The sequence below is a fragment of the Dicentrarchus labrax genome, unplaced genomic scaffold (assembly GCF_905237075.1).
Source record: "Dicentrarchus labrax unplaced genomic scaffold, dlabrax2021, whole genome shotgun sequence".
NCBI lineage: Eukaryota > Metazoa > Chordata > Actinopteri > Moronidae > Dicentrarchus > Dicentrarchus labrax.
The window spans coordinates 9,281,194-9,306,841 of NW_026136707.1; the positions used below are offsets into that span (position 1 = coordinate 9,281,194).

Here is a 25,648-nt window from a genome sequence, read left to right on the forward strand (position 1 = left end):
TCCCTCCATTAAATATTAAGGTATAGCCAGCAGCCTTGTTTTAGCTTAGCTTAGCACAAAGACTTGAAACGGGGAAACAGCTAGCCTGGCTCTGTCCAAAGGTAAAAAAATCTGCACCAGCAACTCTAAAGCTCACTCATAAGCATTTTATATCTTGTTTGTTTAATCTTTACAAAAACAGAAGTGAGAACAATTCCTGTTTTAAGGGGGTTATGTGCCGAACTCCTCTTGGCCTGGATCAGTAACTTCCTGGAGTCTTCGTTAGTTGCATGGCAACGACTCAGAACCAATACACAGAGAGTGGTATCGATCTTGTTGAATTATTCCTTTAAAGAATAACAAGAAGGCTGCTGTGAGAATGCGGCCAAAAGCTTTGGGAGTCCCAAAGAAACTGAACATTGAGTTCAGATTTTTTTATTATGATGGTATATGTGTTCCCAAGGTTAAGAATGAACTTCATTAATCAAATCAAAGAAAAGTTAGTCTTTTTTGTGAAGCAGAACTACGTTTCATCGTCTTTCGTCATCATCTTACAGCTATCTTGTGACCCCCTCTGAGGGTCCGCCACCCCAGATTGGGAACTGATTTAACAAACGTGAACAGAAGTCATATAGTGCAGGCTGTAGGTAAGATAATAATGTGTTTTGCACATTGTCAGACCCATGACTAAGGGTGGCCTTAAAAAGAAAGACTCAATGAGGACGAGTAAATGTGTGTCTGTGTGTGTGTCTGTGTGTGTGTCTGTGTGTGTGTGTGTAACACTGTGCTGGTGAAGTACAGAAAAGGTCTTGATTAGAGTGTTGAGTCACATGGGTGATTAAGATGAACCAGAGGAATCATGCAGAGGTTCCACTAATGAACCATGACCACACTGAACTGACACAACGCACACACACGCAAACGCACACACACACACGCAAACGCACACACACACACGCAAACGCACACACACACACGCAAACACACACACACACACACACACACACACACACACACACACACACACACACACACACACACACTCTGTGTGTTTACTGAAGGTGCAACCCGGCTCATTATCCCCCCGTATTCCCAGGGGATTATGCTAATGAGGGGGCGGTAAAGGGCAGAGAGGATCTGAAGCTCATTTGATGAGAACAAACCCTGGTCCAAGTAATTGGAAGGGTCATGATTGAATGTTGTTAGTCCTCTAATTACAATTCTCCTCTAACAATAGACTACTTTGAATATCTCCTAAAATAATATTCATTCTTTTGCACATACAAGAGTGTCCTAATGATCATCGCATTCATTATTACTTATTACAGCCTAGCACATCATCTTTTACTGCTGACCCTACATGTCCTCCTGTGTATTCTGGCTTTGGTTTTCTTCTCTCTTTCATGCTTTTTATTGTGCTAAGTACTTCATAAAGACTGCATTTGGAGGTTTCTGTGCACAATGGACGTATAAACATTAATTCTGTGTCCTGTTATTATAATTTGGGGTTTTGTTGTACCTGATTGAATACATTAGAGAATAAAAACATGGCAATGAAAATAAATGAAAGAGATGAAATAAAAAAAAAAATCAAAGTGTATCTGAACCTTCAGTATCAAAAGCACAATGTGCACCTGAATCCGCTGAGTCACAACAATAATCAGTAAGCTTTCTAACTCTTCGACGATGAAACAAAAGGGTTCCCTGGATATAATAACTAGTAAATCTTCTTTTGATGGGGTTAACTGACTTAATAATGTTGTTTGGATTTTCCGTGGGGTACAAATAAGTTTTTCATAGTTTTTTTCCCCTCAGCATAAAAATTAAAACTTATATCCTATCTTGGGACAAAACCCAACATGTGGTGCCCTCATTACATCTAAAGTAGTTCTTCGTTTTCTGGAAGGACACAGATATGGAATATGAGTTTCATTCTCAATATTCAAATCAAACATGAATTATACTTTTCCTTTAAGTGCATTTCCAGTATTATTTTAATAACCACTGTAACTTTGCTAGTAAGACATACTTTATAAATTCGCCAATGAACAAAAACTTAAATGTGTTGGATTTAAATCACATACAATAAGCTGTATTTTGTGGCTGATTTTAATACAGTGCGAATGCAACATCAAGTAGATTTAATAGATACTGATATAGTAGTATAGTGGATTGTGTTTTGCAGTAAATACTTAACTGCAAAATGGAGTTTTATATGAGAAAAGGTGACTGAGATATTATCAGTACTGTGATATGAAACTAGATATTTTTTGGGATATTGATTACCGTAATATTATGATATTACCACCATATTTCTCTTCTTAAAGGTTGCGTTAAAGTAAAGTGATGCAATTCTCTGAACTATAACGTCTGTTATAATAATAAACAGTAATCCTCAAAATATCAAATTATAATATTGAGTTATTTAATCAAAATATATCATCTAACACTAGATTTACAACAAAACGGTTGCTGATGCTTTCTAACACTTCTGTAATAAAGACATGAGGATAAGCAGCTCAAATGCTGGAGAGGAAATTCAGGCTGGGCTGCAGGAAATGAAAACTAATTATTCATTCAGCAGTCTGACTCTTAAAAGTGTCAAACCAAGAGCTTGTTAAACATTTTTTTCAGCTCACCCATAAAAAGCAGACTTTGGGTAATAACAGAACAGAAAAATATGAACTTATATGAATATGAATCAACAATGCTAAATAATTAGTCAATTTTTTTTTACAAGGACTGTCATGAAGGAAGGCGGAGAACATTTTGCTGTGGCATTTTAAAAAGTAACAATGTTTCTGCAGAGGGAGTGTTTTCCATTAAGTCATTTAATGGGAATGGAGGGAGGATTTACACAGGGGTTATAAAAGTGTCTTCACAAAAACTCAAGGAATTGAGGCAGACTGGATGTTAAACACTAGCAGGCATTCATGCTCTGTTAGATTTCCAACTGAAATTTGGCATTTAACGCAGATCTATGTAGTGTGATCCCTTTGCCACATGGTGTTGCTGTGTTTCTTTAAAACCAAAGCACTGAACTGCTACCGGCCACATTCATTCTAAACCGATACCTGCCTTGTCTTTTGAGTGTTTTTGTGTTACTGCTTCCTCATTCCAATGCCATGTCTGTTTATCATCACACCGTCCTCCTCCATTTTGGCTCCTCTGATTTAAAAAAAAAACTCCATAGAAACACCCCTCCCCTTTTGCCGTGCCTTATCTCACGGGTGTCATTATCCAACCAAACTCATTTTCACTCAGCAGGTTTCAAGTAGAAAGCTGTTCCTTCCTCTCTGATAACCTCTGATAGAAAAGAGAGAGCTGCAGGATAAAAAGAGTTTAAATTTTAAGGATTGAGGTGCGGTGGTTGTGTGTGAATGACTCGCCTCGAGAGCGTGCCCTCTGTGTTGGCCCTGGACACCAGCCGTGTCTTGCGCTAATGAAATATCCCAGACAGAGAGAGAAAGTGTGTGTGTGTGTGTGTGTTCGTGTACTGTAAGTCTGCTGGACCTGTTTAAATCCCTGCAGCTCTTTGCCAAGGACACACAACCAGACACGCAATCACCCACACAAAGAGTACATTAAGGCCATACACCCAAGCAAACACAAAATACACACTCACGTATGCACACGCACGACATTGTGTTAAGGAGCAGCTGGCATCCTGTGCTGTAACCTCATCACTCTCTCTGACATATTTACACAAACACAGTGGTCTGCAGCGTGCCCTTTGCCCTGCTGCCTTTCCCCCCCAGACAGACATCACATGCATACACAGAGAGATGTCTACATACATATTTAAACATAAAAATAGACACAATAACAAGCACACATGCAAATAACAGCAAATTTATTCCAGTGGTGCCCTGAGGCAGGAAGCAGTACTGTATCATATCAAGTTTTTAAAAAAAAATCTTTACTGTGAATGAGGTGATGGTCCACAGTTTCAACAGTTAAAGGTCAACTTCATTCCTGTCAGCAGATCAATGCAGGGACCATCCACTCAGATACACATCTATCCCCTCCTATATGTGAGCCCTCCATTGCTCACCCTTGCCTGCCTGGCCAGCCAGTCAACCATAGACCACCACTCTCCCACAGGGCACAGAGGAGGGGGAGGATGGAGTGGGAGTGAAGGAAGAGGAGATGAGGCTGGATGGTTGGCTGGAACTGTCTGAAATTACCGCAGACCAACTTCAGCAAGTTGAAAATACCACCAGAATCTCTGGAGCTTTAGGATGCATGGTTGAATACTGGCTGCAGTTTTTCAACCAGTGGTTTTAGGAGGAGGTAAAAAAAAAATAAAAATCAGGAGACAGATCAGCACTCCTAAGAAAACTTAGTGCATATGAGTCACTGACGAGAAAGCTGAAATGAGGAGAGAGTACTCAGCGAAAGAGGATTCGTTGAGAGATGAGTCAAGACAAGACAGCGGGGTCCAAGCAGTGGAGTTTGGGAGACTGACATTGAGTAGAGAGGAGGTGAGAGGAGAGGAATCAAAAAGAGGAAAAGAGGATGAGGCAGCAGGGAGAGCCAAGTGAGATGAAGGCTGTGATTAAGAGGCTGGCTTCAGATAGGTACAGAGGGATTTCCCGACTGCTGCCTGCAACTGGCTGATCACACACTGAGGGGATGAAGGAGAAAGCAGGAAGACAAAGATCTCACATCCCTCTCTTTTCCACTCAATCCCTTGTTCTCTCTTCCTGTGTGTTTACGCCTCTCCCTGAAGGGATTAAGGTTAACATGCTGGCCTATCCTCAGCTTCCCCGCACAGGCCGGGTTTTTTTTGCTGCATTTATCTCTGCCTCCTCCCCTCTCCTTCCATCCATCCCTCCTTTACTCCCATCATCCCTCTTTCCTGTCATCCCGCTCCATCGGCAGTGTAATTTGGTATTCGCTTGTTTGACCCGGTAATACGACAGCACAAATCTGCAGCGTCTCCCCCTGCATCTCTTATCTCCTGTGCCTAACGAGTAGAGATAAGCCTGTTTTTATTACCCTCCCTGACCTCTTGCACAAATCTGTACACACACACACACACACGGCATGTGCACATACACCTACACAAGTCTTTTACTACAGTGAATGCCTGCTAACCAACATAAAAATCCGAAATGTTTATCTCTTCTAGAGTGCATCCACTGGAGAAAAGGCTTGAGATCTACATGTGGTTGGTCTTGGCTTAAGAGATTAGCAGGTTACTGGTCACTAGAAAAACAATCCTACTGTAGCTGATGACCAAATTCATTCCTAATGGGTTAGCTTCACTTTTTAAAAGGGACAGTTGACCAAAATACCCAAAGCCTGAGGCATCCAGTCGGCTCAGCGGCCAGCAGCATGCCATGTGGTCGTGACGTTGTGGGATTGTCCTGCTAATGAAGTGTGTCATCGTACCCTCTTTTCCTCCCTCGCATCTTTACAGTGACTCTCCAGTATGCTTTTCAGTAAAATGAGAACTGTCTATTTAATTATATAAATCCACAGTGTTTGATCAGCCCACCACCATTAATGTCTTTGAAGGAGCAAACACGTTTTTGATTTACTATTCCCTTTAATTATTGGCAAGTTTTTCTTTGTTGTTTGTAAAATGTCAATGGAAACTTCAGTTTTTGCGGAGGTTTGCCATTAATGCAAAGTTTGGATGTAACAAGACAAACTGGTTTCGGTTGAAACTTGAGCCGTTTGAACTCAAGCTGAGACACAGGCTACAGTACCGCCCAGCATAGAAAAACACAAGGCTACCAGAGTCACAGCAGAGTGCCTGGAGATGAGATTAGGACAGAATGAATTGATGGCCTCTGAAAGAGATTAAGATAAAGAACAGTACATGTAATCTCATTGCTCACTAAGAGAAAAGAGAAATCCTAGCCTTTAGATTCTGAGGTTAACTTGGTAAAACACACACCCTATTCATCTATTGATGCATTCGTTCGGGTTGAGCTGTGTATAAACCTGCCGATTGCTCTGGTAATACAGTAACCTCAAAATAAACTGCATAGATAACTGACAGCACAGGATGGAGTGAGGAGAAGACAGGAGAAGGGAAAGCAGAAGTGAGCATAAGAAGGCGGAAAAAGAGAGAGAGAAAAAAAACAAAGGTAGCAGAAATAGAACAAAGTCAAGCTTGTGGCTACACTGACAGGGTACATACATGAGCTGTAGGCTTGAGCACACATACACACATCTTCACCTACACACACACACACACACACACACACACACACACACACACACACACACACACACACACACACACACACACACACACACACACACACACACACACACACTTAAATTATTCACAATCAATGCAAGTGCTACAGTGTTGAGTGCTGCAGCTACCTCTGACATTAATTTTATGGCCGTTGAAGACCTGCTACACCCTACCACAATCACCATCGCAATCACTGTCATTTACTATTCACTGCACACATGATGCCATTACAATTCATTTCAGCACAAATAAAATCACATCAAATTGATTGTGCTTGTTCGGACAACACGACCAGCTGAGCGGTTCCGAGAGGACGGACTCTACAGGTCTGATTTAAGGGGACGCTGACTAAATTTTGTATGTATGTGTGTGTGTGTGTGTGCGTGTGAGTGAGTGAGAGAGAGAGAGAGAGAGAGAGAGAGAGAGAGAGAGAGAGAGAGAGAGAGAGAGAGAGAGAGAGAGAGAGAGAGAGAGAGAGAGAGGGAAAGATGTTGTTGCCAGGGTTTTTGGTTTGGGCAGATCAGTGATGCTGGTCACTTCTAATCTACTGGGATTCCAGTAACTCAACTTTGTGCATGTCAACTGTCTGGGGATTAAATCCATGTCACTGACACTGTGACTGGGTGTACATACTGAGAGTGTGCATGTGAAACAGTATGCAAGTGTGTGTGTGTGCGCATTTTGACATTTTAAAAAGCTGTGTGGTGGCAGTGTGAAAACTCTGTATGGTGTGTGTGTGTGTGTGTGTGTGTGTGTGTGTGTGTGTGTGTGTGTGTGTGTGTGTGTATGTGTATGTGTGTGCGTGTGTGTGACGCTGCTCTCCCTCTCCCTCTCTGGGGAGACAGTGTGTTCCCTGCCACAGTGCATCAAAGCACACTCAGTTGCCTTGGGAGAAGGCAGGAACTCTCTCTCTCCATCTCTCTCTACCCATCTCTTCCTCCTCTCTCCCTCCATGCCTCCATCATCCCCCTCCCCTCCATCTCCCTCTCCTTCTTTCTCTCTCTGACAAGGTCGCTGTTCGCCTCTTGCTGTCTCCCTGTCAATATTTACAGTCCACTTTACACTGGCACAGAGGTGGTTGGCTGCAGCCAGCAGAGAAAGCGGGGCTGCATTAGCCAAATGTAGCTGTCCACTCAGGACATGAATGATCTGTTGTACTACAAGCAGCACTCTGTTTCTCCTTCTTTCTCTTCCTCTCTCACACACACAGAGATAGAAAGGTAGGAGGTAACAGGTAGAGCTGGAAACAACAAGCAGATACTTAACAGAAGAGTAACAAGTGCTTAAAAAGCACAGGTCAGATTCTCATCACATTCATGGAAACACATTAAAGTAATCATAATACGTTACACCACTGTCTCAAAATTATTATATTAAAATGATAAATGTTGTATATTTAACTTAATAATTACAATAATCATAATCATTCTGAATAACTAATGATAAGACACATTATTCATTAATGTGTTTTCTGATAATGATCCATAAAATATAGCAGTGTAACTGAAAAAAACCTTCATACATCATCTTCATACAAAAAACCTCAAAGCATAAATAACTAATAATTAATTTAGTTCATTTTTTATCACCATCATGAATTCTTACAACAGAATTTTGTAAAACAGTAACACAAATGATCAAATAATAGCAAGACTATTCAAGTGAAAGTAAATAAATCACAAAATAGATTTTCCCAAGCCATAAAAAATTTAAGGATTCAGCATTTATAGGAACAGTTAGACATTTTCAAAAATACACAAAATACTCACTTTCTTGCTGAGAGAATGAAACACTGTCATACCTGTTAAGTGAGCATGAGCAGGGCAGCAATTAACTGACCTTAGCTTAGCATAAACACTGAACACAGGAGGAAATAGCTCCCTGGCTCTGTCTAAATGGTAAGAAAAAAAAACAACATCTGACTACACCTACAAAGCACCCTAATTAACATGCAGATTCTCATTTATTTCTTCTGTACAAAAACAGAAATGTAAAATGATGGATTTTCCCAATTGGAGAGAATCTGTTTCTTCTGCTTCTATAGCCACACTGTGCTCAGACTGGAAATCTGTTTGATCATCTCATTTAAGTGTCTGCAAGAAAGTGAATACACGTATTTCCCAAAATGTCAAACTGCGTAAGAGCAAAAGTGAAAATTCAAAGGCTTTTCAAATAGCAGCAGGTGTCCTAGATTTTCAGTAAGTGTAACACACAAGAAAATGTGTTTGTATGTAAACCTGAAAGCAATCAGGTTTTTATAGTAATCTCTTAGATCACATATACAGATTATGATTTAAGATGAGATAACTAATAGCTCTAAAGGAAACTGACTTTTAAAGGTCACATATACCCACCCGGGTAAACATGCAACTTACAGTAAATGTTACAATCTGAGAATATCCAGCCACCTCTTTTACCTCACGATGCCTTTAGGCTGCCCATCCATCTTCTTGCCCTGCTTTTTCCATTCTCCTCACCCCACCCCCCGCACCTCTCTCTCCTCCTCTACCAGTGTCACCGCGGCCTTGAGGCCAGGCAGTCAGGAGCAGCTGGTATGTTTACCTGCCCTCCTAACCACTACTAACCTCTGGCTAGAAGGGACTCTCACCTCATTACCCACCACTCAGCCACACATACAACCTCAAACTGCTGCTATCCTCTTAGGTTTTTCCCCTACAGCCAGGATGCTACACTGTAATAGTCTCCGTGTACAGCAATCTATTCAGCAGCCCGCTGTGCAGAAATGTTAGATATAATGAGAAGGGAAAAAAAAAAAAACGTCTAGGACTTGGCTACCGCTCCTTGCCTCCCTCTTTCTCGAAAAGCGTGGAGACTCGGTTCGTTCATTTCTCTCAACTCTCGCCGACTCACATGAGAGCGCTCTTCATGTCGCCCTCCTACCAAGTTCCTCACACAGACTGCCAGAAAGGAAACAATGCACAGAGGAAGAGATCGAGATGGTGAAGGAGGGAAGAGAGTGTAGAACATATAGGAAAGAACATAGAGAACTGAGAGAATAGAAGATTCAAGCTGGAGGGTGGAGAAGTAGATGCTGAAGACGTGTAGTAGGGTAAAGGAACTGAAGAAGAAAAGAAAAAGTGTGGCAGAAGAAAAGTTGCAAATGCCCCACTCTTTCAGCTTTATAACATAAAACTAATGATCCTCATTCAGAATGTGGTCTGTTTTTTGTTGGGATAATGATTTCCTTTCAAGAGTTGTTTACAGTGTTTTACCTGCTGACCAAAGTAGGCAGCCTAAAAGAGCCTCACACGTAGTCCTGAGAGTGCCATAGCAGTAATAGGTCCCATCTCTCCCTCAAACTGCCTCTCATCAGCTGCTGATTAATGACACACAGAGCCATAATGGCCCTGCGTGCTCTCCACATTCATTCACTTTCCTCTTCATCCCATGCCCCTGGAGAGAAACCACAACAATGCGAGCTGTCGAGACACCCAAAAACTACGCTCTTGCCGAACTCGAATTCAAACTCTCATTAAGAAAGACGTTTCCTCCATTGCCATTCAGTTATGCATTGCCACTGGGAGCGGGTGGACAGAAACAATAGAATACAGAAGAGATGGGAAGGTGGAGAAGAAAGCATTCAGAGTTCAATTTATCTATGTGGGAATAAAGAATGGTTTCATTAGTGTTAAAATGCAGTTGATTGGCTGCTTGGCATGGAGTGTTGGTGATTTATGCAATGGTAAAAAGGATGCAACCTACATTCTGGCAGAAAATGTGCACACACACTGGATATAAATAAGTGGAAACAAACTGTTGCTGGAAACCAGAAATGAGTGAAATAGGATGTCGAACAAGCCAAGTGAAAAGTATATAGCGCCCTCTGCTGAAGTATATCACAATTTATTTTTCATCTTCACATATTTGTATTGCGATTTAAAGGCACACTATGCAAGATTTTTACCTTAATATAACAGCTTCGAAGTCATTTCGATGGTAAACGAACTCGTATAGCGAATCATCCCGATAGCAAAGCAGGAGAGGGACGCCGCTGGCAGAACCAGCAATGATGGTATTTACGACAGTTAACGTTAAATACAAGTACTCCGCAGCGACTCTAGGGGTAGCTGTTTGACAAAACCGGAAAACTGCATAGTATGCCTTTAACCGTCTCGTAAACATAAGCATGAGCATACATCCTGGCAGGCACACGTGGAAAGGCTTTGCAGGAGCAAAAAAGCATAAGTGCACACAGAAATCAGTTAACAATCCAAACTGATGCGCTTTCTAATGCATGCGCACTGATGCAAATATTCACATCTATGGACACGCTTCAACCCTCACATGTCACGGATGAAAGATATCAAACTGCTGTACATACATCAAACAACATTACGCCAAGTAACCGCCGTTAAAAACCCTCGAAGCATCAATAATAAATAAATCTACATTCTCATCCTCCACCGCGTATTGAAAGCACTAAAGGCATTCCCACTGATCTCATTGTGCCAAACCAAAAAATGGTTGCAGGCGCAGGTTAGTTATTGAAAATGCTGTTGTATGCTCTATTCATCTGAATATTCAGATATTACCAAACTCCTCAATCTCCTCCACCTCTCATTTGCCTGCTTAGATCCTCTTGCCTTCCCCTTTGTGTGGGGGCGTCTGTTTATCAGTGAGTGAGTGTGTGTTTGTGTCTGTGTGTGTTTCACAGCAGCAGTATTTATGTTCTGTGTTTGAGAGCGTGTGGGGTAATCAATAGTGTTTCAGTGAAGAACACTTGGGAGCAGATTGGAACCCAAATGCGAGCCGGCATGAAAGACAACATGACAGAAACACTTGCTGCTCGACCTGAAGGGTCTCAGTGTGACATCTACCCTGCCTATTGTCAAGAGCGCACACAGTCACGCACACACGCCTTCACCGACCCGCCTGTGAACGAATAATATTGTCTTCAAATACAGTTAAAAACATTTACACACTGCTACATCAAAGCAGGCAAACTAATGAGTTATTGACCGAGTGTACACACACACACACACACACTATATTGCACATTGCGATGCATCCATTCCCTGCATAACAGACGTGACCAGCGTCCTTGTCACAACTAAGCAGAGTGTGCTATCAGTGTGTGTGTGTGTGTGTGTGTGTGTGTGTGTGTGTGTGTGAGAGTGTGTGAGTGAGAGAGAGAGAGAGAGAATGCGTGTGTGTGTGTGTGTGTGTGTGAGAGAGAGAGAGTATGCGTACATGCATGCCTGCCTGTGTGTGTGTGTGTGTGTGTGTGTGTGTGTGTGTGTGTGTGTGTGCGCGTGCAAGTATGTCCTGGGTTACTGTGTGTACACAAGTCATTATTAGAGGTTTAGTGTGTGCTCACCAGTCAGTCAGGCTCCAGTCAGAGGAGTCAGCTTAAGGGCTCATAGCAGCTCCCTGAGGAGACACTAAATACCATCAGCCGTTTAAATCCATCCATGACCATTTTAAATATGCAGCACACACTCACTCCATTTTTAATAAGGGCTCTGAGCAAGACAGAGGGAGAAAAAAGAAGAGAGAAGAGACAGACAGAGAGAGAAAAAGAGGGAGGGCAGGCTGAAGTACCGGGAGAGGGAATAATATAAGGGGGAAAGGAGGAGAGCGGAGTCTGTTGCATTGATTTCTTGGCAGTTTGGCACCGGTCCTGATTCGCCTGGAAAAGCCACAGATGTGTCAGAGCCAGTTAGGCACGCCAGCAGAGAAGGAACACGTATACACACCCAACTCAGTCACATGCATGTACACACACAGCACATGTGCGGACAGCATACACACACACACATACGGAAATGCTCATAAAAAGAGAGAGAATACACAGTGCACTCAAAGTGTCTGGGAGTGTGTGTGGATTACAAAAGCACCTGTGTGAACTGAGAGCTGGGGATGATGCAAGAGGTTTTGATGCCTTTCTGAGGAAAACCAGGCATTTCTCTCTGAAGGCAGTCAGAAATAGATACTATTACACACACCTAGATGGGCAGTAAATTTCTCCTTAATCCCTGGCTTAACTTAGCTCAAAAACCTGTCTGCCCTGCTCAGCTTTCAAAGCACACCTGACTGTGTGCGGGTGCATGCACAGCCCAGTGGAACAGCAGGGGAACAGTCGGATGTACATTTTGATCTGAGGGCGGCTGAGACATTAGGATCAAAGTCGGGGACTGGGGAGAATCAACTGATCTTAGCTCTGAATCCATGAGCAACCTCCAGACAGACTACCTGATTAGCTAGGCATTTGTGGCCTATATCCAGCATGAAAAGTGGAGGGAATGTTGATGAAAATGCCTGGGGCAGAATTGTATCTAGGTCCTCTTATAGCTCAAAATGGCACAAACTAATGTCAAGTTTAAGGGTTTGATTTCCATTGGGGTCACCTATGTTACTGAAATGAGTTTTGATATATATATATTTTGAATATTTGTCGGATCAATTGATACAAAAGAGAAATATCTGCAAGTAAATGATAATTAGTTTATTAATAAGAAAAGAAAAACAAGTCATTTGTTCTTGCATATTAGTTTTTTTGTAGATTTAGACGAGGCAATGAAGACTAAAGAGTAGACTAGTCTTTGACTGAGCTTATCATGTTTTTCAATAGTGTTGTTTTTCTGTTGAAATTATAGCTGCCACTATTATATTCATTGTTAATTAATCTGCCCGTTATCTTCTTGATTAATTGATTCATTTTTGGCCTATAAAATGTAAGAAAATGTTTTTTTAAAAAAAAGCTTTTTCCCCAAAGCTGGCATCTCCAAATTGCTTTGTTTTGTCCGACCAACAGCACAAAACCAAAGACAAAAGTTTGTTATCACTTGCAGATGAAGAAAAGCATCCCCATAATAGAGGAACTGGAAGTAGCATTTGATTCAAAATTGTTGATACATTTTTTATTTGGTGCTGACCGACTAATCAATTAACAAATCCTTTCAATTCTAGCTGAAATAAATAACATGGGGTTTTATTAAAGCACTATAGGCTTGGATTCTACAGCCTAAGTGGCTGGTTATCTATTTGTAAGAAACAGAAGGAGCTAAACAGTAGCTATGTGTATCTATCTTCTTTACACATTCATGTACTACTTGCTTGTTCACTGCCTGAGAGACGACAGGTGCAGGCTGTGTGCAAAACACTTACAACCATTTGACTAAATCCTGTATGTCAACAGCGTTCACTCAACAGGAATGATGTCATTCTCAGTATAACAGAGCAGTGGCTTGCCTAACACCATTTCCTGCTTCAGACAAACACACGTACAAGCAAACACACACCTATTCATCTCAGTCCCTCTTGCTCCAGGTGACAGGTGTGTCACAGCAGCGTGGCAGGAACCTGGTGATCCCACCTGACAGATTGAATGACCGGTTAGTCAGCTAGCCAACTGACTCACTGACCGAGAGGATAAGAGCTCACTCACCGTCACACCGGCTGCATTGTGTAAACGTGGGTCTATTCTCAAAAGAAGAAAAGGTTGATGTGTCACTCTCAGTTTACACACAGATACATGCGGAGATGCTCAGACACACACCCCAGCACCCGAGATGTAGATTAGACATGGTAAGTTTATTACCCTCTGTGCCACAGACGAAACCAGTCGCGAGACCTCTGTTCATCTGGCTGTCAGTAAAGACACAATAGGACAGTCACACTTTCTTTGACGCGCCACTCTGGAATGTTAATCACCACAGAAACCCATTATCTTCACATCCTCTCGTTCCCTCCCTCCATTTGTCTTCTTCTCCTTTTAAAACCTGACAAACTCATTGCTCGTTACTAGAAAGTACCATTGTTTCATTGAGCGCACATGTAGAGGGAGACAGAGACATGAGGCAGAGGAGATAAGAGAAGAGGCAGCAGAGAGGGGAGGCCTGCCTGACTGCTGACATAAATTGGGGATCATAAAAAGTGTCGTCCCGGAATTAATCTGCGAAGAATGAATAAAGTGAAGTACCGCAGGGAGAGAGGTGTGTGTGTGTGTGTGTGTGTGTGTGTGTGTGTGTGTGTGTGTGTGTGTGTGTGTGTATAGACGGTTCTTTTTGATTCCATAATGAAGACAGAAGAATGGAAAGAAACATGAAACACACAATTTCCAAATGTATTCATAAAGTTGATCTAGCTTCATGAGGATGTGCGTGGACATTTATTTTATAAGTGTGTGTGTGTATAAACAGTAGAGCTATTGTACATATGCTCTCTTTCTGTGTGTGTTGGTGGATGTTGTGTGTTGGTGGAGAGGTGTGTGTGTGTGTGTGTGTGTCTGTGGTAGTCTGTCCGTGCCTCAGCTGTGACATGCTCCTTGCCTCCCTTTCTGCGGCAGCGCCTACAGGAAGTGCCACATACATCATGAATTTTATGCATAAGGCTGAATGTCAACACTGATGCATAATTTTTGCGGTAAAATGCTAAATGTCACCAAACACCAGGCTCTGTTTCGACTGACGGCGGGCCTCGTATCACCAGAGGATGTGCTGGCAGCCAACAGTCGCCAAGCCAGCCGTCACACCAGAACTGAAAGGCTACGACTGTACAGTCCGCAGTTGTGGCAGGAGTGGCAGAGCAGGCGACAAGCGAGATCGGGGGACAAGGAGGGTAATGAAAGCAGATTTGAAGGAGAAGAGAGTGAGGATTGTTTTTTACACACAGGCAAAAGAAGACCCCCCTAAAACAGGACTTCATTCCTTCGCATACAGTTTTACCCTTTTGTTTCTCCCCTGAAGGCTTAAACAAATATTATCCCAGTCTGTCTGACAGTATTTTATATTGTATATCACCTTCTTCCATCTCTTATTTGACAATATATATATATATATATATATATATATATATATATATATATATACACACACACACAATGTAATTTTAAATCTCCATTCACATTTGAAATAACATAACTATGTTTGGCTGCACAGAATGAGATTTTCAATTTTCAACAAAGTCCAAGACTGTAAGTATTAGAAGCTTGGTTCATCCAAATGATGAAAACCCATATTTTTTCCCCTCTTACTGTACTTCTGGTATTCTAGTCAGTAAAATAGTTCAGGTTTTATTTGGCGAAATTCTATTATATCTGTCTCAGATTCCTACCGCCACCACAATACAACGGAGTTGAATGGAATTTTTATCCGTGGTGCTCACAGCACTGAAGCTCCATTTACACCTGATGTTAACAGGTGATCTGTATCTCTACATAGTATTTAGACAATGATACACAATCAAGGCGCATCTGCATTTACACTAGGTATTACTAAACTTTCTCTCTATCAATATTGTGTTAGTTAGGTGGAGCTGGACTTTGCCATGGGAGGGCTACAGCAGCTGCTTGTAGCTTTTGCCGGACTTGCTTAAGCTAGCAGGAACAACATATTAGGGAGAACTGGATACCACATTCAAAGATGGTATCCTATTAATTCCTATGAAAGTGCACACACTAAAGTCCTTCTCCAGCCAAGCTGGTTAACTTTCTATTGGCTCCCTGCACACATGAATGGGATAAAATAATTTAATTATACAGCGCTTCAAGACTTTCCAAATGCTAATGATTTATTCTGATAATTAAAAAAAGTAATTTTGTTGGGTCTGTGACGCTCAGAAAAACGGATTTACAGCTGCTCCTTTTCCAGTGATTATGTATGAGAAAAAGGCTTTTCGGGCGGGTGTGTGTTAGGTGACGTGACAAACACCCAGCTCCATTCCTAAGCACCTGAGCAGGAAAAGGTGGAGGTGACTTTTAAGCATTTTTTCCTTTAAGACCCAGTGTGTACGATTTAGTGGCATCTAGCAGGGAAGGAGAAGCTATGGTGGCCACTCACAAAAAATGGCCCTATTTACAAAAATTATACACAAAAAAAAACCTATTCTACTGTATTCCATTTCTGTCAATAGATCCTCCTAAATGATACACACTGGACCTTTAAGCATGTGGTCATGCTGTACAGATTGCATTTATACCCGACTGAGATCTGATCACATTGTGAGCCAGACCACCTCCAGATATGGCCTGAATGATCTGACTGCTTTCCTATTCTTCTTTGTATTCTGAGAAAATGGGGTCTGAAAAACGACATTTAAAGAATCAACAGCAATATGTCCTTCAGGAAAGCATTGTTCACATTTCTCTGGAGACTTTTAGAAGACAACATTGTGAACAATTTTTTATTGGGACTATTTATTTAATCGAAAGTAGTTCACAGGGAATGTTTATTCAATGAGAAGTGGTTACCCTGAAATCCCCTGAAGGCTGGACTAAAAAAAAAAAAAAAAACACGTGGTATTTGACATGATGCTTTTTTGTTATTGGGGTGAAATGACCCTTTTACTATTTTCTAATGTATTTTATTGTTTGTACCACTACTTTATACTCATAACACCCAAAGGCAAGAGAAAAACAGAACACACACACACAGGGAATGTGAGGACAGGAGGAAGAGAGAGAATAGAGAAAGAATAAGTAGCCAGTGATGCAGATATACAGCTTTAACTCTTCCTCCAAGGCAGGAGGACCACCAGCTGAGCTCCCCAAATGAAAAACTACACTATTAATATCTATGTGGAGAGCCAGCATCAAGTATATTCAACAACACATGCACCAAGACACACAGAAAGTGGGACTGTGCATGTGCGTACACATGTGTAAAAACTCCACCAATAACAGGCAGCAACAGTTACATAAATAAGTTTGATATTCTTGCATTTTAAAGTGCTAAGTTTTTGCTTATGACCTTTAAGGTTGAAGGGGTGAGTAATGAGGAGCTTGGCGACTCTGACAGACCTGCCTGGGAGGCTGCTGAATGAAGGACAGGGAGGGAGGGATGAGTGAGAGAAAGAGATGGAGAGAGAGAAAGTAAGAAAGAAGAAATATGAAGGCATTGTCATCTCATTTTTCCTCCCTCCGGCTCCCCCAGCTGTTGTTCTCTCTCCCCCTCGCAATCACTTTTCATTGTCACTCATCCCTCCAATCACCCCTAACCACTTGTGCTGCCATCCCCCTCCCTCACTTGCTCTCTCCCTGCTCTTCTTTCCCTCTCTCTTTCTCCATCCACACAAATGACTCAGTGAAACAGGTCAAGTGTTAGAAAATTCCCCCTGCAGCTCAACCTGCCTAATACAAGGCCTGGCTCATTGCACCAAGACAAGTAATACGCTGCCTACTCACTGAGATGGGGATTCACACACACATACACACACAGCTATAAGCCCATAAAAAAAAAAATTGAATGTTTATTCATTACACATGCACGCCAACTCACACCACTAACATGAAAAGTAATTTTGCTCGCCATATTTACTTTTTTTTTTTTTTTTTCAAACTTGATTTTGTGTCTCTATTTATATTTATATATTTTTCAAGGCGTCAAAAGTGAAGTCTTTCTGAATCTACATGGAGAACATGTTTCCTCTAAACAAAAAGAAAAACATCACATCCATATCCTATTAAAAGATCTAAAACTATCTGTTGATTGACAGAAAAAATATCTGACAACTATTTTGGTGACCAATTGTCATTTTTCAAACAAAAATGTCAAACATTTCCTAGTACCAGCTTCTAAATAGTTAGGATTTACAGTTTTTCTTTGTCTTCTATTAGTCTGACAATACACTGAGTATCTCTGAGTTTTGAACTACTGGTTGTAAAATGAAGATCAGATTTATCAGTAATGAAAAACATAGATAGATAGATAGATAGATAGATAGATAGATAGATAGATGGATAGATGGATAGATAGAGAATAGTGTATTTTTAATACTACAGTCAAGCTAGTATACCAATAGGGAGGAAGCCACATTTAAACACACACTGTCTTAGGCTGTTTCTACCTCTCCCACCTATCCACTCTAATGAATAGCAATTGGGCGACAGAATACCCTGAAGCACTAGAGTAAAAGTGGTATTAAGAGGAGGACAGCAGAGTAAAGGACCTTAAATAGGATAAATGACCAAGAAAAACTAAAGTCAACACACACACTTGCCCTTTAACACATTCAGACACACACCATGACAAACCTGGAGCTAGACAGTACAGTATGCAAGTGTGTTTGCTCTGCAGGCAGAGTGTTGTGATATAGAAATGTAACAGCTCCATATATCAGGATGGTGGGGACCTATGGAGGATAAACGACCTGAGAGCAGCACCTGGACAGTGTGTGTAATACACAGATAAATAACTAGGAACCGGGAGTCATATGATGACACACAGACGCACAGAGAGAGCATGTAAACCACTGCACAAACACAAGACGATAAACAGACCAGAAATATGAAGATTGGACCAGAGCATGCACATGCTTATAAAAGTGTTGTTTGTCTCAAACCACCCCCTGGGAACAATGGTCGTTTGGGAGGGTAATGACTTAGGAAAACTGAAATGTACTGGAACATAAATTAATCAAAATGTGAGACCTGCATTCACCCAGACAGTGAATGCTCAGTGGCATCTATTTTTGCACCTTTTACGCTGTTGTTAACGCGAAACAAAGACATTCCAGCTATTACACACAATGAACAGAGCGTAATTCTGCATCGATGTGTCCACTCGCTGCTCCTGTTGAAGGAAGGCTGGTCAGATTAGAGGTCTGAGGCTGCGTATGAACCAGTTATTACTGTCAAGGTGGCAAAGATCACATCACATCCACGTTTGTGAGGGCGATAATCGACTCGTGTTTATAAACATTTCACGTAGAGCCCCTGCGATGCCAAAAGCCAAATCTGAATAACATTTAATTTCCCCCTCTAAGATAAGACCTTTTGTCCATTCAAGACTATTTTATTCTATCACTGCCCTAAGCTGACAGTTAAACGGACGGGGGATGGTGGAGCGTGGCTGTGCTTCGCATGGCAATGTTGAGATATTTTCTAATCTAAACTCTCCCTCTCTCATATTATGCACTATAGTGCACTTCAACTCTGAGTTGGCGCTGTTACCCATGATGCCTTGGCTGTGGGGCTGAGGGGCTGAGTGACAGGGCGATGTGAAATCACTGAGGACACCCTGAAGGAGAGAAAAAAACATACGGGAGACCCCATGCTGGTGCTGCACCGTCGTCACAGATCCATATGAGACACACATACACTTGTAAACACACACAGAAACAAGTAAAAGACAGCGTGTGAGAGTTGTCACCACAAAAGGCTTAACAGCGTGGAGCAGTTTGATGTCATGCATACAGATTTATGTTTCTTGGAGCAATAATTAATGGGTTAAATCAATAATGTATTTCCTTTTTAAAATGATGCCTCTGGGTCCAGTAGCATGTGATTTGAAATGTGTGTTGGAAATGAAAAAAGATGAAATAAAATGATTAGAGAGGATTTTACACCCCAGGACTGGTTGGGCAGTGTTGGATGTGGTAATACAAAGACACACACACACACACACACACACACACACACACACACACACACACACACACACACACACACACACACACACACACACACACACACACACACACACACACACACACACACACACACACACACACAGTCCGCAGCAGACGATAAGAAGATAGGAGAGTCAGAGAAGAGGACTTGGCAGAAGAAGTGATTACAGGAAAATAGATGTCTAGATAAGATGACAGACAGATGAATGGGAGGCAGTCTGTGGATATAAAGGAGGAGCTGACACATGCACATGAGAATACAAAGACACACACACACTCACGCGCAATTTTGTGAAGTTCTGACAGCCCTCTCCTCACTATGGCTGTTATTTAATGTCAAACAAAGAAAGCAGAGAGAACTTGAACCCTACAGGGGGAACCGGCCAGTGCAGATAACATCACTCTGGACTGCTGATGAAGGCACACAGAGTCGAGTCCACTCCATCACTTCACCATACTGTACTGTGTGTACCAGTGAACACAGGAAACCCATAAATGTATAAAGAGCTGGGGGATGACTCAATATTATCGTTTATCAACATTCAGTGGAATCTTTTACAAATCCAATTCAGCAGTACCAAATACACACTTTACCTCACACTTTAAATAGATATAAAAGTAAGACTAATAAAAGCACTATATATAGTGTTATATTATATATAATATACATGTATATATTTTTTGTGTGTGCAATAAACATAAAATATACACACTATACAATAATAGTCGTAATAATAATAATACAATTTAATAGAAAATGGAATATACCATGTTATAGTGTAAAATATCAAATATAACAGCAATTAAGTGATAATATAGTATTATTGTATAGTGATATAACTAATATAATGCAATGTAAAGGTAAAAACTAACAGTTTTTTGTTTTCAGTTTTGTCTGATTTAAGTCATAACATAGTTCATTGCACTGAACAGTGATTCATTTATATGTATTTGCCTACATTTGTTTCAACAGAAAATATTCTAAATCAATATTCATTCCAGTTAATTTCGCTGTAAATACAAACATAATGGTAACGACTACACAGACTAGTTTAATTATAATAGTATGGGTCATGTTATAATTCAAAGAGAAAAAACAAAGAGCAGCACAAACCTTAGTTGGTCAACAGCACTCAGAAAACATTTGTGATGAACTCCCACACAGAAACATAACATTTGCATGCATATTCTGTACCGTCAGGCCGGCCAACATCTGCACAGCCTTTACATGCACGATTTACTATGGACTTGGCGGCCCCCAGAAGACAATCTTGAGTCCCTAAGACCAAATATTTGCAGACTTATTTCATTTTTATCTCCATATTCATCTCTCATTCTGTATGTTTATATCTGAGGTTTTGCGGACGCGCATGTGCCAGTGCGTGCATGTACTTTGTAAGAGCTGCCTGTTGAGACGGTGAATTAAACAGCAAGTGCATTTGATCTGCAAAGCACTCCAGGGCAAATACACAAAATGGACACACACACACACACACACACACACACACACACACACACACACACACACACACACACACACACACACACACACACACACACACACACACACACACACACACACACACACACACACACACACACACACACACACACACACAGGCTTGCATACAGCATCAAAATCATTTCCGTCACAGAATCTATTCTTAGGAGCAGCAACAAACCATTCTTTCCCTGATATAAATCTCTTTTATTCATACCCACAGAGTCATGCACACACACACACACACACACACACACACAAACACACACGTGCACACTTAGCTCAAAGCTACACTCCCTGGTGGTCATAATGCATTCACATAATGTTCTTTGTCTTTGTATTTTCTAGACTAGGATTTGTTCCAGGTAAGTCACAGCATGAAGACCTTTTGGGGCTTATTTAACTCACAAACACGCATGCGGCATCTTTCATCTGGTGATGGTGCGTGTTTGTGCAGGTGTGTCGAGGTCAACGGCATTCTGAGGACGTCAAAGCTTCTCTCCCCATCTCACTCACACACACACACACACACACACACACACACACACACACACACACACACACACACACACACACACACACACACACACACACACACACACACACACACACACACACACACACACACACACACACACACACACACACAGATCTGTGAGAAGCTAAATCAACACAGCTGTAACAACTCAGCCCTCATCGTCGTCCTCCTTCTTCACTCAGCCGTCTCCACTCCATCTTTAATCAGACTTCTCCTCCCTTTCTCTGTTCTACTTTTTGCCCTTTTGCTCTCTCCGTCCTCCCTGACTCCTCCTCTCCTTCTTTCTTCTCTTTCCCCTTTTATTCAATCTTGCATTAGTCACTGTTAAATTTATATGCTGGCTAGCTTTCTGTAGCTTTTGCCAATACACAAGGCCCCAGATCTCACCCCTCATCCCCCTTCCCTCTCCTCACACCATCACGCCCTCTTTGCCCTCCCTCCACACTATCTCTCTCCCTGCCCTTGGTCGAGCATGTGCTACCCCTGGGGAGACGTGCCTCATCCGCCCAACAATGCACTGCAACCACCCAGTTACCTCCAGCCCTGTCAGCACGGGACAGGAAGAGTAAATGCCCTTGGGCCTACAGGGGAAACGGGAGCATCCACTTCCCCCCGTCTGTCTGCCTGGATGTGTTCTTGTGTAGCAGATCCACATCGAAACAAAACTGAATGACCAGAAGCCAGAAGATCAGATGTTATTGTTTACCGCTTGTGGAAGAGGAATGATACAATTTCCAATTTCCTGTGATTATTTACAAATTTAACTTCCTCTGCACTCTGCTCTTACCTTGCTCAACAAGACAAAAATACTCTTGCTCAAATACATATATTAGCCAGTGTGGTACTTTAAAAGCACCCTCTCTTGTTTAAAATAAACGTGTTCATTATTTCAACAGTAGGGTTACCCCCTTAGGCCATTTTCGTTCAAATTGGTGTTGTCAATCAGCTCAGCTCACCATTCATTCACACTGCATTTTTAGTTTGATATTAAGTTGTGGAAGAACAAACTTTAATCTGCATTTCATTAACATCTTAACATTGTAATGAGGTAATGCCTGTTTCCAGAGTAAACAGCGGATGAGTGGTTGTTGCCTGAAGCTGCTGCCTTCCCAGCATCCACCCAAAAAAAACTCTATAAAAGTTACCAAGCTAAGAGAAGATACTAGATTAGAGCAGACATCATCTCCTTTCCACAAAACAAACAGAATTACCAATGGCACTATTTTCTGTGCCACTGAAAAGTACCTAATTTCACCTTCACAAACTGCCATAGTCAGAAACCAAATTGGTCTGTTACATACTGACTCCCACAATGTCAACAAGCCCCAATTTGTCACAAACTGACTCAGACAGTGTGAAATTAAGAACTCCACACAACAGATTGTTTAAAAAATATTGATTTAAATTTAATTTAAATAAAATAACAGAGTGTGAAAGTGAGCAATAACAGTGAAAGCAATAAAGTGGTGCACAGTCAGAAAGTATCAAGACTAGACTGTATCCTGATAAGGACAGTGACACAATGTTCATGTTTAGACTTTCTACGGTGACTAGGAGGTTTAAGTTCTGACTCAGTGTGACGGTGTTTACATCCACATCAGATGAACAATGTAGGAAGGTACTGTGATTTTTAGATGTGTTAATGGCTGATGAACTCAAGTTCTCTTGTGGCGCCTTACAAAATGTAATTGCCATTTTTGACATTGCTGACGAAAGTCTTGTTATAGAGTACATAGGGAAAGACACCACATGGACATAAACTTTGCAAAAGTAATCTAAACGCACTGACATCACCAAACTCTTGTTATCTTCCCTTGTGATATACTGTCAAGTCTGTACTGCAGCCCATCAATGTGTCTTGCTTTTCTCAGGGGCTCTTCCCCTTCAGCCTAGGCTTCAACAAAACAGAAACATGTACTGACTTGGCCAGTGAAGAACATTCCACTGTTTGGCCATAAAACCCCTTAATTACCTTGTCTCCATGCTTAGGATCACTGTCCTCAAACTGGAGGACTGTAATGCACTAAGAGCTATGAGTCAAATCCAATGTGCTGAGTGCAGAAACATATCACTGTCAGATAGAAAATAAGCCAGTTAAAAAGGTATAATATGTAACATTTCCAATTAAGATGTCTAAAAACGACCAGACCTGTGTTATATATATTATGTTGAGTTATGTACTTAGATTACCCCAAATGTTTCCAACAATGTTCAAACCCACAGGAATGCATAATTTTATTCAAGGTAACGCTGCTTGTCTACTTGCCTCCAGTTGCTCTATAGCTTGAGGGGGAAACACAGGATAGCGTCGGATATGTGACTAAAACTTCAGAACATTACCTCGTCTGTGAACATGATTTCTGCTTGAGTCATGTCAGATAGATTTTTATCAGCAAAGGTGTGTTTTTTTTAAACAACCAAGACAACACCTCCCATGATCCCATGCTCCTCCACAACATCTTTTATTGTTTTGGATTTGGATTTGGATTTAATGGCATATAGCAGGGAAGTTGCAACCATTTGAATACAGCTCAGCCTTTCAAGCGTGGAGGAGAAACTACGGTGGCTGCAAAACTTCCAAAAAACACAAAAGGCCTATCTAGAGTCAGATTTTGGTTTGTCTGTTCTGGGCTACAGTAGAAAAATGGCAGTCTCTGTAGAAGAGGACCTGCTCCCTCTGTAGATAAAAACGGCTCATTCTAAGGTAATAAAGCACAACTATTCTTATTTTTAGGTGATTATACACTAATGAAAACATACCTATGAAAATTATATTATTATTCCAGTAACTCTACGACACACACAGCTGGAGATTTGATTATTCACCACAGGCAAGAAAGTAAAAAGCTGGTCTCTTTAAAGCCAATAAAAATATTCAGGAACCTACTTTCATAATTGAGGTCAGAGGTAGACTCTTGCTTTAATCCTTGTGAAGACTCAGGTCACCACATCCATCACTCAGACATCCAAGCTACAGTCCTGGCCATTCATCACTCACTCCGGGATTTATTAGTCAGGTCTGGAGCCGGAGGGTGAGAGGTTAAATGAGGAGCATTGTGTTAGCAGTTATCAGCAGAGAGAGCCCAAAGTGGGTCTGTGTGCTAATCCACACACACACACACACACACACACACACACACACACACACACACACACACACACACACACACACACACACACACACACACACACACACACACACACACACACACACACACACACACACACACACACACACACACACACACACACACACACACACACACACACACACACACACACACACTCGATGTTCAATCAACACTGCGGATGTAGCTGCCAGAGCTGGAAGTTAGATATACAGCCATGTACAAACATGCATGTGTGAAACAGTACACACGTACACACCTACACACACACACACCAAACAATCTGATAACACTCAAGTTCATAAACACTTTCAAACACAAACATCCTGCATTAATCTGATTGGTCTGCAACCCAGCAAAGCACTCAACGGGTGCCTAAAAACATGAACATACTTCTTTAGCACGCTGCATGACCAAAGAACACACTCACATGCTTACTCTCTGACACACACACACACACACACACACACACACACACACACACACACACACACACACACACACACACACACACACACACACACACACACACACACACACACACACACACACACACACACACACACACACACACACACACACACACACACAGAGTATAAACAGGGCCACAACCAGCTAGCCGGATTGCCCAGGGGCACGGCACCATGTCTCATCACTGTAAGCTAATGTTGAACACAGTGGTAGTGCTTGGCGTAGCTGCTGTCACTTTGGCTTCAGATCCAGGTTATTTGCTCGGAGCTCAAATAGGCCAGGTTCTGCGTTACGGGGTCACCGCTTTCAGATAAAGGTGTGTTCTGCTTTCTGTGACACACATTGACAAAATTACAAGTGTTGCATGAGTTGTTATTACTATCTGCAGTTTAAAAGCCTTTCTGCTGTGCTCGAGTCTTTTACATTCAGCTAGAAAACCAAAGGAC

At 41.6% G+C, this 25,648-nt stretch overlaps 1 protein-coding gene across 2 annotated transcripts in view; it reads right to left on the minus strand.

The window, feature by feature from the left end:
- The window catches only part of si:ch73-22o12.1 (nectin-2), a 78,216-nt gene that overhangs the window by 4,028 nt on the left and 48,540 nt on the right, over positions 1-25,648 (minus strand). The gene's annotated exons all lie outside the window — the stretch shown is intronic.